The following is a 12,289-nucleotide window of genomic DNA, read 5'->3' as shown; positions in this document are numbered from 1 at the left end:
AGGTATGAAAATTTTAAGCTAAAAAAGAAAAGAAAAATTTTAAGTGAATCTATTTACAGCTCAAACTTGGAAATAAATGCATTTTTTTTTTCCTTAACTGATCTACCTGAAGAGACTACTGTGGTAAATATTTTATCACCATTCTCCTTCTCAAAATTCCCTCTGCTCTGATCACACCCCTCCTAGTTTATATAAGAAAGGCATATACCTCTCTCCTTAGTATGGTATACTTGTAAGAAGTGTAACCATAAGACTTAGCAATGACTATTAATCAAGCCTGTTACTCTTTTGCTTAGACATACTCTGTTTAACTAATATACTGGAAAAGGTTTGGGGGAAAAATCAGACGTAGGTTGTATTAGCCCAAGATAGAAAACCTTCCTTGGTACTAAATAAAGGGACAATTCTGGTGAAAAATTGGCGTTGGGAAACATTCTATAGCTAAGGTTAGAGAATGGAAGGGCTGAAATAAACAAAGCTAAAAACAGACTTGATGCTGATCTCTCATTTTAATAAAAAGTAGTATTTTGTGTTAAACTATTTTTAAAAGCTTCACCCACCTCATTAAGACCTATTTTAGATTAAAGTTTACTTATGTTTAATAATTTTTTAATAATATTTATGATGTATGTTGATCAGCTGTATAGGAATAATTACAGTGATGGGGCACCTGGGTGGCTCAGTCGGTTAAGCATCTGACTTCAGCTCAGGTCATGATCTCACAGTTTGTGAGTTCGAGCCCCATGTTGGGCTCTCTGCTGTCAGCACAGAGGCTCCTTTGAATCCTCTGTCCCCTCTCTCTCTGCCTCTCTCCTGCTCTCATGCACATGCTCTCTCTCTCAAAAATAAAACAAAACATTAAAAACAAAAAAAGGAGGAATTAAAGTGATAACTCAAATGGGAAAAGATTTAATGCATAGTTTTGGGTCAAAGAAAATTACATTCTAAAAAAGTCCAACTTATACACATATTTTTGTTACAGAGAATTATGATAGTGCAATAAGATTACATAAAAATGTATTACTTTAAAATACAATTGTGTGGGAGAAGTAGAATTAAAGGAGAAAAGGGAATGACATAAAATTTCTGTTAAAGACCCTATTCACGTATTTTTAAATCAAGATCAGAATTTTAATTAAACTTTTTATTTTGAGACAACTGAAGATTCACATGCAATATAAGAAATAATACAGAGAGATCTTGCGTACCATTTCCCAGCTCCTCTCAATGGTAGTATGCTCATGTACTTTAAAAAACGGATTATAGGGGCACCTGGGTGGCTCAGTCAGTTGAGTATCAACTCTTCATTTCAGCTCGGGTCATGATCTTGCAGTTGTGAGACATAGTCCTGGGACAGGCTCCACAATGGGTGGTGCAGCCTGCTTAGGATTCTCTCTTTCCCTCTCCCTCTGCCCCTCCACCACTCTTGCTCTCTCTCAAAAAAACAAAGCAAGACTTTTTAAAAATGGATTATCATTATAGTATTTAGATTCACCTAAAAGAGTGATCTATTTACTTTAAAATTTCATTATTTGCACAGGGTGCTTGCATGGTTCAGTTGGTTAAGTGTCTGATTCTTGGTTTCAGCTCAGGTCATGATCTTATGGTTGTGAGATAGAGCTCTGTGTCAGGTTCTGCACTGAGTGTGGAGCCTGCTTAAGAGTCTCTCTCCCTTCCCCTTGCCCCTCCCCCACTCACAAGCTTGCACTCTCTTTCAAAATAAAATCTCTTCTTATAAAATCCATAATTTACAAAACACCAGAAATTGTGCCCTTTGTAATACACTTAAACTTTTAAATAAGAATTTTAGATGTTATCATAAAATTCTAAAGGAGAACATAGTCTTCCAAAATTCTCTTAGGGACTACAATAGCAAAAAGTTGTTTTGAGTGTCAAATTAGCCCAATATTCTATAAAGTAGAGGCCTGAAATAAGGAGTGGGCTAATCCACTAAGGATGATCAAATAAAGCACTACAGAAGAGTTGACGTTACATCCTATCTCTCTGGAAGATGAACTGACCAGCCAGCCAGCTGGGTTACTGAAGAACAGAAAGAATATTCCAAAGAACAGAAAGAAAAGGAAAAGCATCAACAACAAAAAGCGCTCAAGAGTGTTGAGAGATAAATTAGATACCAGATATAGACCCAAAGAGCTACTGGAGTCAGACACTAACCTTAGCATATCTAAAACAAACCAACCAACCTGAAAAAGCAACTATCCTCAGTAGGAGGTAAGGTTAGCAATAAACCATAGGAGGGGAAAAGTGAAGCCAATTTTGAACTCGGACCAAAAGAAACAATTAATTTGCGGGGGAAAAAAATCCTGAGTTATTTCTCTGCTGGGAGACAGTTTGTTCAAGAGGCTTCATTAGAACCTTGGTTAAAGTAACTCTTAAAATGGTTCACCTATTTACATATTCACAAATGGTCACCTATTAATCTGTCTGTCTGGGTTCCTGAATACTTAAAGGGTACCCAGGGTACCTAAACACTTGGATTACTACAAAGACACAGCTTTTGGTAAATAAATAAGCCTTTTTTAGTTTACACCTCAGTTTCAGATGAATTTTATTATACTACTCTGTCTCTGAGAGTCTGCTCACCTACGTGTCTTTTTTTTAGATCTTTGAGATTGAAGAATGGACATAAATTCACTAAAAACACACTGTGAAGTTCCTTAGGAGCCAGTCTTTCTAGGATGAAAGCCTGCTCCCTGTCTTACAAAATTTAGTAGTGCTGTTGCTGAATACTACCTTCTTTGTAGGAATTTAAGTTCTTAATTCACTTGACAAGTATATGGCCAGAAGTTGTCAATCTGAAAGGTAAAGACTTGCTATTCTGCCCAAATACAACTTTAGGAAATAATTATGTCATCTTACTGATCTCACTGACTAAATTATCAACATTCTATCATTGTAGGCTAAATACAAAGCCCAAAGTCTAATGCTAATTCTTTTTTATATAACCTTTGTATTTTATATGTAAATGTACAACCTTTACTTCATATATATCTAAATATAACCTTTGATATGACTAAACTATCAATACCTTAGAAACGGAGATAAAATATCTACATAGAAATTAAGATACTCTGTATTCTTAAAAAAAGAATGTTTTAATTTACAAATATAAAAAAATTAATACAAGCATATCTTAACTTTGTTTATAGTTGCTTCTCTCTTGAAAGAAAAAGTCTGTTCTTACTCAAAGGTTTTTAGCAAAGCTGGTGAAAGACTTATCTGGGAGAAGCAAATTGGTAAAGTCAGCTCCTATCTCAAGAATTAAATAGTAGTCAGAGCTGTCCTATTTAGCACATCAAAAAATCCCACTTTTAATTAATATCTAATTAAAATTTTGGATGTTAATTTCATCGTAAAACACTGTTTTCGAGTATCAATCTTACAAAGACCATAAATGAGAGTCTATACTATGGTCCTCCAGATAAAATCTTGTAAATAGTACATCCTCTCTGAAATACCTTGGTCATATGCCCTAGAGGAGGCAAACAATGCTGGGGCAGTAACTAAGCTCAAGAAACCTAGCATTCAGATCAAGACACTTACAAAAGTGGGGTTTTTGTTGTTTGCAGTGTTGTTCTTAAAATAATTTCTGAAATCCTAGATGGCAAAAAGACATCGAGAAACTCTTTGTTAAAGTTGCCATGTTTCATTGATTCTAAAACACAAATAATGGGGTGCCTGGGTGGCTTGGTCATTTGAGCATCCAACTCTTGATTTCAGCTCAGGTCATGATCTTGGGGTTGTGGGATCAAGCCCCACATTGGGTTCCATGCTGGGCATGGAGCCTGCCTGGGATTTTCTCCCTCCCTCCCTCTGCCCCTCTCCCCTGCTTGCAAGATCTCTCAAAAAAAAAAAAAAAAAAAAAACAAAAAGCACAAATTTTTTCATATTTAACATTTCTGATGAATCTTATAATCTGTAGACTCTTACAATTAATTAGTGGCATTTTTTCTTAATGGTATTTAAACCAGTGGTGTTTTAGAGTCAATAAAATAGGTAGGTTCAAAATACACAGTGCCAAAAGGACAGGTGAATGATGAAAGAACTTATAGATAATGAATCACAATCCTCCCACTCAGACTGCTACTATATCTGCAATTACTTTCACACAGTTATAGTACATAACCAGTTAGTTTTCTCCCTTCATGTTATGTGGTAACGACAATATCTTCTTCACCAAATAATAAATATTTTCGACAGGGTTATATTATAGCGTACTTATTGGTAGGTCTAGAAAATTCTTAAAAAGCCTTAAATAAAAAGTTCTATCTGTTATCTTATTTAAGTTGTTAATATGCTGTTAATGTATTTTTCTCACATTTTTTCAAGGAAGCAATGACAAAGGAAAGATCAATGTCCCAGGTACTTCTTGAAGATAACCTCTTATTCTGGAGAAGTTACCTAGCCATGATTTATAGACACTAGTTACTAAAAATGCATTTCTACCTCTTAAAACCTACTTAACTCTAAAATAGTTGATTAAAATTTCTGATACTTCAAATGTCCATATGAAAAAGTTTATTTTAATTCTGATCAAATCCTGGAAAACCAGTGGCCACATCAGAAACATCTATAGAATCCTTGGCTAACGGGCTCTATAGAGCTGAGTTACATTCTCAAACATTAAGGTAAGTCTAAAATCAATAACGTCAATGAATTCAAAAGAAACATCATCAGTATAATGATGATATAATTTTACTGGTAAAGCACATCTTAAAAAACAAACGGAAAAGGGCTTTAAAAGTTTAAATTGAAGATATTCACTCTGTTCGTATAATAACAACTATCAAAATTAATTTCACTAATTGCAGAACACAAGGATTCCTCAACCATCTCAGAGGCAGTATAGTGTAGCAACAGCAGAGTACAAACCACGTGACCTTGGTCAAGTAACCTAACTTTTCTAAGTTTCTTCATCTGTAAAATAGGGATATCAATACCTACAGCTTAAAGGATCATTCTGAAGATTAACTGAAATAATATATATAACACATGTAGTATAGTAACTAGCACATAATTAGTGGTCCATAAATGTTAGCTGATATTATTAAGATTTTAACACATGTTGTACACTGGGGTCATTTCTCATATACCTTTATATAACACTATCAATCAATTCATCTAACAAATGTTAATTAGACCTCCAAGGAAATAAAAATACGCCAATGTAGGTGGAGTAGAGTCAGTATGGGGGTGGGGCGGGGGAGAAACTGGCATAAGATGAGATGATGAAGGGCCCTGTAAGAAATGTTAAAGAATATTAGACTTTATCCTAAGCGCTATAAGAAACCATTAAAAGGGCTTCAAGTAGGAGAGTGACACAATGATATGAGTTATAAATCTGGGGAGGAGGCAGGAAAGGAAAAAGGAATCTAGTTCTCAAACCATTCTGCAGTGTCCTGGCCAAGAGACGATGACTGTTTAGTGACAGTATTGCAAAAGGCAGAATGGTGGCGATAATGAAAACTAGGTGGATCTGAATTATTTTGGAACAGGAGGAAACAGAATTTTTGATATAGTAAGGGATAAAGGAGACAGTAGACCAGTGTGACATAAGAGACCTAGAAATGACATATTTTACATAAAATACTGGTAAAATACTTACCTAATACATATATAAAATTTTATATTGGGTAAAATTTATAAATAAAATCATGTAATATAACAATGTCCTTTTCACACAGAATTCCAACTTTAACAAACACCAATCATTTATTACTGTATACAATGCAATCAGCAAAGTTCTTATAAATCAAAAGGCAATGTAATGAACCAAAATTGCTTGCTTTCAGTATTGACAGAATAGGTGACAATAATTAAATGATAATGAAGAAGATGACTATTTCACAATGCTAACATCTCTGCTAACATTTTAAAATATCTTTATGTCTCTAAAGCATTTAAATAGCAGAAAACATTTATTTATATTATGTGTAACACATATACCACTTTTTATTATAATGGATACAATAAACCCATAACTCATATGCATCTTTATAGTGCATACACAGACTAAACTTTGTAAACAAGTCTAAGTGTCTAGCATTTCACAAGTACTATATAAGGATATGGATAAGATTAGAGGAGCAGAGAGAAAAGAGACAACAAAGTGAGGAAAAGGAAGAGGGGGAAGAATAAAGAAAAAAGAAAAGGAGAGAGGAGAAGATGATGGTTTTAGTTGAGGAATGACCTCTTGTTCAGAAAGGGCTGTTGATCTACAAACAGGTGGATCTGCCTAGATGCTTGGTTGGCATCAGGACACTGAGTACACAGGAGCTAAATTAAGCACGTAAGAAAAGGGTGAATATGAGAGCCAGGAGACTCTTACAACAGTTACTGTTTATGGCAAGACCTGCTTGTCTCAAGGGACCCATTTTCACATAATCTATAATTATCTCTTCGCTTTAATCGCCTTGTCATTCCTAAGGCTCTCCTGGGCACTGGAAGAGGAAAAGCTCATTAACTAAACCTTTTCTCCTCTCTCCAGCCACCCATGGCTTTTAATTGCTTGGTGTGTTATTATCTAGGAGTGCAACTGGGATCATTTTCATAAGAAAGGAGGGTAGAGAGGAGGAAGGGAGCCATGAGTCCCTGAGGTATGCACCACAGAAAAACCTTTGCTTTCTCAATTATTTATGCCAGCTGAGGTTTTACAGGCTGAATAAATCCATAACTCAAGTTCATTCTGAGCAGTCAGATTCTCAAGGGGGAGTTGCCCACTTGCCTATACACACTTGTGTAGTCCTCAAAGAATAACCAGAATGTAACAAGACATATGTCATCCAATTTATCACCTATCACCAAAGTGTTAACACAATGTTGATCATGGGCAACACAGTGAAACAGGGAAGGTTTTCACTACTACCAGCCAAACAGATGTAAGGAAGCAGGATAATCTTTTTGGTGCTAAGGACAGTGGTGGCAATGGGACAGTAGTATCCCAGAAAGACTTAGCCAACTGAAAGCAAAAAAATCCAAATATTCAAATTTTAAAGTACAAATATGTATAACACATTCTCTTAAAGCTTTGGAGTCTTACATAGATTTGTTCAAATAGATTGCTATCTAACGATGTGAAGCTGAATACATAACTGAATGGAGTTTTATACCATCTGATTTTATAAATCACCTAAAAATAAAACAATATATGTTGTAGCTTTTTCTCCAATCACACCTCTTTCAGGAAAATTTTAGAGTACAATTTATGTGTAAGTGATAGGCCTCTATACGACTATCATTCCAGTTCATATTTTCATCACAAATACAAAATTAAAGTATAATCACTTTTATTGTGAATTATATTTATATTATTCCACTTTATATTCAGAACTAAAGAGCAGCCAATAAAAAGATAATTCTTAAATATTTTCAAAATCCATTACTGTTTAAAATTTTTAACTTTCTAAGTCAATGATGAAAGCATCTCTTTAAAATTCTACAGGCTTTTGTGTCTGACCACAGCAGTGACCTCTGGTATTTTCTGCCAAAACAGTTCATTTGTCTCACAGAACAACTAATCAATTCCAGAGCCCATCAATCATTTTGGTTGTATACTGGTCTGGTCTTGCTTAGAGAAGGTCCAGATGGCTGCCTGTCTAAGTGGGATTAATAAAATTCTGATAGATTACATAGCATCAAAGTACAAAATATAACAAGGAGGACCAAATCTTATTGCAGGGTAGAATGGACACTGTACATGCTTCATTTATTATATTTTTAATTCTTGCCCTAATTTCTCAGTTTATGTGCCATCTTCTAGATAAAACCTTCTAAGTATACAAGTCACCAAAAGTGGTTTCTTATTAAGTGAGTCAGTATATGTAGTGCAGAAGCATTTGACTCTTTGCAAAGCCCTATGCTTATTAATCAGAGCTTTTTATGCCCATCTGCAGTATAAATGAAACACAACTGATCTCAAGTCTAGAGCAACTGTCTTTGAGTTAAAAGATTTGTTACTCTCCTGTTTCTATAGTTCTAATACAGATTCTAATAGCACTGGCTCTTTCTTCCTTGTTTTCCATTTTCTCTTGCAAAAGCAAACAACCTGTACCTAATTCTATAACCAGGCTGACATGTGATTTTTAGCTCATAACCTGAGCCCTGTGCTGTCGGTTCCTGTTGTGGGGGTTGTGCTGAGTATAACAATGTTAATAAAAGTTAAAAGTTACATAGTAACTCATTTTGTGCCAGGTACTATTCTAGGATGCCTATGTATACATATTCAAATAATTCACATAAGTGTCATATGAGAAAGGTAATACAGTTACCCCTATTTTGTAGATAAAGTAACTTGTCCAAGGTCACAGAACTACTGAGGGAATCAACATTTGAATGCTGGCAGTCCGGCTTCATAATTTTTGGTATTTAATTAGCCTCACACTGTATCTCCTCCATTATACTACAGAACAATTAACCAGCTTCATAATGAAAAATTGGTGTCAGGGCTCTAGAATATTAACACAGAGATCTGTATCTATGACATGATATTGTCACTTTCTGTGACAGAGTGGAAATAAGGGTCAGAACCACAACAGGCAAGGAGCAAGCTCAGAATTGGCCCCAGTGGCCCTTGGCTCAAGAACATTTACAATAAAATGAAAATGGGCCTTTAACTTATCACCTACAATACACATTAGTCAGGAAAACTGCCACAAAAATGGAGCCCAAGCCTTAATACATGAGTTTATTAGATACTGATTTTCCTGATCTTCAAAAACGGGGGAAAAAATTAGAGGTTTATATATTAAAGTATCTAAAACAGATCTTCAAAATACTTTTTTAGTGGTTTTTAAAAAAATGGTTCTACAGAAGAAAACTTTTCCTTTCACCTAAGTTTGCCATTTGACATTTCTAAAACTCTAAAACCTGTCACTTTCACTTCAGTTGAGCGTGATTCTGCCAAGAAACTGCAATTAGCAATTAGTTAAAGCACAACTTCCTGTTGGAAAAATAAAATACCAGATATATGTCACCTAAGCACAAGCAAAATTTGATTACACAAACTCCAACAAACAGCCTGTTTTCATTGCTGCAACTGCATTTTTATACTTTAGAAACAACAGGGACCACCTCTACTCCATTACTGAAATAATCAACATTTCAGTTTAGAATGATTTTTATCATGATCTAGTTTGTTATAGTGGAATTCTGTTCAACTGTAAAATGACTTCTCGATTACAAGAAAATGACTAAGTGTTGTGATTCCGTTAGTAGTGACAAAATTAACATCTGAAACAGTTAAAAGGCTTTCAGTGGTTCACATTCATGTTTCCTACTGTTTCATATCTTAATCATATGTTCCAAAATACACACCAAGAGAATGAAAATTTAGATGACTTAAAAAAATAAGGCCAAGACTAATCAGTTTTGTCCCTAGCAGAGGTTCATATTTCACCGGATTAAGGAGTAGTATTTATTAAACATACTATAGATGCCAAAAATACTAAGAACATACTATTCAAAAGTGAAGGTGGGAAGCACAAATATCCACAATGTTTGTCTGACAGATTCATAATAAATGTGTGAGGAGATGAATTCAAATCTGTACTTTATGAAAATAAGCTGTGTTATTTTGTTATTGTTTCTCATGGTCAAAATTCTAAATATTTGATTTAAATCTAAGAGTGACTTCTTTAGGAACTGGGTGGAGGATAAGCAGGTAGGTTAACTCTTCCAGGATAGTTTAATTCTGTCTTAGAAATACACCAATTATCCAGATATTTACTTTCACTTCCAGTGGAGTAATGTTTAACTGTAATCAGCCATGTCACTGGACATTCCAAAAGAAACTGTACTCAGAATGTTTTTTGGAAAAGTACTAGGCTTTGGGAGCCCTTAAGGAAATTGGCACACAAAATAAAGATCACTATTGTTTATAGACAACTGATACTGTTAGAAAGTTAAGTATAATGATTTTTTTTAAAAAGTCAAGACATAATCTTAATTTAATCTAACTAGGAAAGGAAATAGCTTACACATTTTTAAAAACTGCCTAGGAAAATAAGTGAGTATGGGTATTATCACAAGAAAACCAAACCAGCACTCTTTGCTTTATGATATGAACACTAGGTTAACTCTATGTGAGCAACAATCATTGAATTATCAGCTCCCTGAAGGAAGAGCCATGGATACCTCCTGAGTTCTGGGTACTTTTACTAGATAACCTACTAAGTTTTGGGAACTTCCTCAGACACTCAAAACACAGAAATGGATACAATATGATCCTTGGCCTCCAAAAACTAAAAATTCAACAGAAAGGATACAAGGTTTTATTATTATTATTTTTTAATGTTTATTTATTTTTGAGAGAGAGATACAGAGCGTGAGCAGGGGAGGGGCAGAGAGAGAGAGAGGGAGACACAGAATCTGAAGCAGGCTCCAGGCTCTGAGCCACCAGCACAGAGCGTGATGCGGGGCCTGAATTCATGAACCACAAGATCATGACCTGAGCCGAAGTCTGACACTTCATCAACTGAGCCATCCAGGCACTCCAGGATATAGGCTTTTTAAAACTTCTATTTAATGTGTTATAACGTGATAAATGCTGTAACAAGTGTGAATAAAGGACTTACAGGAAAACAGAAGGAATGACTAACTTCTCCTCTTAATATATAGAAAAATGACTCTAAAGGTTTTACTGATTTGATTTAAACACTTAATAAATTTTGATTGGTAGGGTTAAAGTTCTAAGATGCCAATTTTAGAAGACTCTAAAGACAGAATATACAAATTAAGTAAACCACTATATAAGGGCTGAGGGGAAGCGGGGGTTTAACTCTGAAAAAGTTTTTAAACTATGCTTCCTCAAAACTGTATGAGCTCCTCAGAGTTCTCAGGGTCCCAAAAAGGGATCAGAGTGGCAAATGTATTCCAAATCAGCCTTAAAAAGTATCTTTTTCCCCTCCATTTCTCATCAGCCTTCCCCTATCCCACCCCAAATAAACATTTAATCTGTAACAATGATATGCTTACTCTGCAAACAGATTCAAGATAGGACCTTTAGTACCAAATGACTGGTCAGGAATGGGAAACTATGAGCTTTTAAAGTTTTTGATTCATAGTGGAAGCAATAACTTTCCTCCTAGAATGCTTCCCCAGAGTCCTATCATTACATCTTCATGTGGGAGATAATGTCAGCAAACTCTTCTGCAAGAGTGCAGCATACATATTTGGTACAATTTACTCTTTATTCAATAAAGATAGATATTTCCCTTAAATAAATTTGGGTGAACCCAATTTTCCACTTAAAAATTACTCCTCATTCGGGGCACCTGGGTGGCTCAGTCAGTTAAGCGTCCGACTTCGGCTCGGGTCATGATCTCGCGGTTTGTGAGTTTGAGCCCCGCTTCAGGATCTGTGCTGACAGCTCAGATCCTGAGCCTGCTTCGGATTCTGTGTGTGTCTCTCTCTCTGCCCCTCCCCTGCTCATGCTCTGTCTCTCTCTGTCTCAAAAATAAATAAAACATTTTTAAAAAATTTAAAAAAATTACTGCTCATTCATTTCATGTAAATAAGTAAGAAAAATAAAGTTCAGGTAACTCAAAAAGTGTAACAGCATTAGAGATTCTTATTTAAATTTGTTTGTAAGGTAAAAATCTTAGTAGAATGTGCCACATGACTTTAAAGCAGGACAAAATCCCTTTCCTGATTTTCACATGGTACTGAAAGAAAAAGATTAATCAAGACATTTTATACATAAAATTTAAGATCCTAGTTAAATAATATGAGATGATCACGAAGAATTTCTTTAACTGTAGTTAAAAAACCCTACATAACATAAAATTTACCTTCTTAACCATTTCTAAGTATACAGTTCAGTAGTATTAAGTATTATTCACACTGTTGTGCAACTGGTCCCCAGAACTTTTTCATCTTGGAAAACTGAAGCTCCTTACCCATTAAATAACAACTCCCCATTTCCTACTGCCTCCAGCTCCTGACAACTACCATTCTACTTTTTGTTTCTACGAATCTGACTACTCTTGATACTTCCATATAGAGGAACCATATTGTATTTATCTTTTTGTGAATGGCTTATTTCACTTAGCATAATGTCCTCAAGCTTCATCCATGTTCTATAGTATGTGTCAGAATTTCCTGCCTTTTTGAGGCTGCATAATATTCTATTATATGTATAGACCACATTTTGTTTATCCATTCAACTGCCCATGGGCATCCGGGTAGCTCCCACCTCTTGGCTGCTATGAATAGTGCTGCTGTCAACGTGGGTGTGTAAACATGGGTCTTCTGAGATCCTGTTTTCAATTCT

General features: G+C 35.1%; 1 protein-coding gene across 3 annotated transcripts in view; it reads right to left on the bottom strand.

Annotated features, from left to right (window-relative positions):
• Positions 1–12,289, bottom strand: part of ACBD6 (acyl-CoA binding domain containing 6) — a 202,239-nt gene that overhangs the window by 119,795 nt on the left and 70,155 nt on the right. The window lies entirely within an intron of this gene.

The sequence above is a fragment of the Panthera leo genome, chromosome F3 (genome assembly GCF_018350215.1).
Source record: "Panthera leo isolate Ple1 chromosome F3, P.leo_Ple1_pat1.1, whole genome shotgun sequence".
NCBI classification, from domain to species: domain Eukaryota; kingdom Metazoa; phylum Chordata; class Mammalia; order Carnivora; family Felidae; genus Panthera; species Panthera leo.
Note: the sequence above shows the minus strand (reverse complement) of the source record. Positions and strands in the feature narration are given on the sequence as shown.